The sequence below is a fragment of the Musa acuminata genome, unplaced genomic scaffold (genome assembly GCF_036884655.1).
Source record: "Musa acuminata AAA Group cultivar baxijiao unplaced genomic scaffold, Cavendish_Baxijiao_AAA HiC_scaffold_1126, whole genome shotgun sequence".
Lineage (NCBI taxonomy): Eukaryota > Viridiplantae > Streptophyta > Magnoliopsida > Zingiberales > Musaceae > Musa > Musa acuminata.
The window spans coordinates 3,412,565-3,415,064 of NW_027021339.1; positions in this window are offsets into that span (position 1 = coordinate 3,412,565).

Genomic DNA, 2,500 nt, shown 5'->3' on the forward strand with positions numbered 1-2,500 from the left:
CGGCGAGCGGCGAACAGCGAGCGAAGCGAGAGGCAGCACCGTCCCTGCTATACGAAAGCCCCATCCAGCCCTGTGCCACCCGGGGGGTTCCAGGGTGCTGAGATGGCTGACGTTTTGCTCCGCTCTCGACGGTCACCGCGCAATGCAAGAACAGGCCAAAAACTGGCCAAAACGGCCCAAAAACGGGCCAAAACTGGCCATTTTTGGCTGCGCGAGCGGCGAGCGGCGGACAGCGAGCGAAGCGAGAGGCAGCACCGTCCCTGCTATACGAAAGCCCCATCCAGCCCTGTGCCACCCGGGGGGTTCCAGGGTGCTGAGATGGCTGACGTTTTGCTCCGCTCTCGACGGTCACCGCGCAATGCAAGAACAGGCCAAAAACTGGCCAAAACGGCCCAAAAACGGGCCAAAACTGGCCATTTTTGGCTGCGCGAGCGAGCGGCGAGCGGCGGACAGCGAGCGAAGCGAGAGGCAGCACCGTCCCTGCTATACGAAAGCCCCATCCAGCCCTGTGCCACCGTTCCAGGGTGCTGAGATGGCTGACGTTTTGCTCCGCTCTCGACGGTCACCGCGCAATGCAAGAACAGGCCAAAAACTGGCCAAAACGGCCCAAAAACGGGCCAAAACTGGCCATTTTTGGCTGCACGAGCGAGCGGCGAGCGGCGGACAGCGAGCGAAGCGAGAGGCAGCACCGTCCCTGCTATACGAAAGCCCCATCCAGCCCTGTGCCACCCGGGGGGTTCCAGGGTGCTGAGATGGCTGACGTTTTGCTCCGCTCTCGACGGTCACCGCGCAATGCAAGAACAGGCCAAAAACTGGCCAAAACGGCCCAAAAACGGGCCAAAACTGGCCATTTTTGGCTGCACGAGCGAGCGGCGAGCGGCGGACAGCGAGCGAAGCGAGAGGCAGCACCGTCCCTGCTATACGAAAGCCCCATCCAGCCCTGTGCCACCCGGGGGGTTCCAGGGTGCTGAGATGGCTGACGTTTTGCTCCGCTCTCGACGGTCACCGCGCAATGCAAGAACAGGCCAAAAACTGGCCAAAACGGCCCAAAAACGGGCCAAAACTGGCCATTTTTGGCTGCACGAGCGAGCGGCGAGCGGCGGACAGCGAGCGAAGCGAGAGGCAGCACCGTCCCTGCTATACGAAAGCCCCATCCAGCCCTGTGCCACCCGGTGGGTTCCAGGGTGCTGAGATGGCTGACGTTTTGCTCCGCTCTCGACGGTCACCGCGCAATGCAAGAACAGGCCAAAAACTGGCCAAAACGGCCCAAAAACGGGCCAAAACTGGCCATTTTTGGCTGCACGAGCGAGCGGCGAGCGGCGGACAGCGAGCGAAGCGAGAGGCAGCACCGTCCCTGCTATACGAAAGCCCCATCCAGCCCTGTGCCACCCGGGGGGTTCCAGGGTGCTGAGATGGCTGACGTTTTGCTCCGCTCTCGACGGTCACCGCGCAATGCAAGAACAGGCCAAAAACTGGCCAAAACGGCCCAAAAACGGGCCAAAACTGGCCATTTTTGGCTGCGCGAGCGAGCGGCGAGCGGCGGACAGCGAGCGAAGCGAGAGGCAGCACCGTCCCTGCTATATACGAAAGCCCCATCCAGCCCTGTGCCACCCGGGGGGTTCCAGGGTGCTGAGATGGCTGACGTTTTGCTCCGCTCACGACGGTCACCGCACCACGCAAGAACGGACCATAAACAGGCCAAAACAGCCCAAAAACGGGCCAAAACTGGTCATTTTTGGCTGCGCGAGCGAGCGGCGAGCGGCGAACAGCGAGCGAAGCGTGAGGCAGCACCGTCCCTGCTATACGAAAGCCCCATCCAGCCCTGTGCCACCCGGGGGGTTCCAGGGTGCTGAGATGGCTGACGTTTTGCTCCGCTCACGACGGTCACCGCGCCATGCAAGAACGGACCAAAAACAGGCCAAAACAGCCCAAAAACGGGCCAAAACTGGCCATTTTTGGCTGAGCGAGCGAGCGGTGAGCGGCGAACAGCGAGCGAAGCGAGAGGCAGCACCGTCCCTGCTATACGAAAGCCCCATCCAGCCCTGTGCCACCCGGGGGGTTCCAGGGTGCTGAGATGGCTGACGTTTTGCTCCGCTCACGACGGTCGCCGTGCCACGCAAGAACGGACCAAAAACAGGCCAAAACAGCCCAAAAACGGGCCAAAACTGGCCATTTTAGGTTGCGCGAGCGAGCGGCGAGCGGCGAACAGCGAGCGAAGCGTGAGGCAGCACCGTCCCTGCTATACGAAAGCCCCATCCAGCCCTGTGCCACCCGGGGGGTTCCAAGGTGCTGAGATGGCTGACGTTTTGCTCCGCTCACGACGGTCACCGCGCCACGCCAGAACAGACCAAAAACAGGCCAAAACAGCCCAAAAACGGGCCAAAACTGGCCATTTTTGGCTGCGCGAGCGAGCGGCGAGCGGCGAACAGCGAGCGAAGCGAGAAGCAGCACCGTCCATGCTATACGAAAGCCCAATCTAGCAAAGAACAGCCCAAAAGGA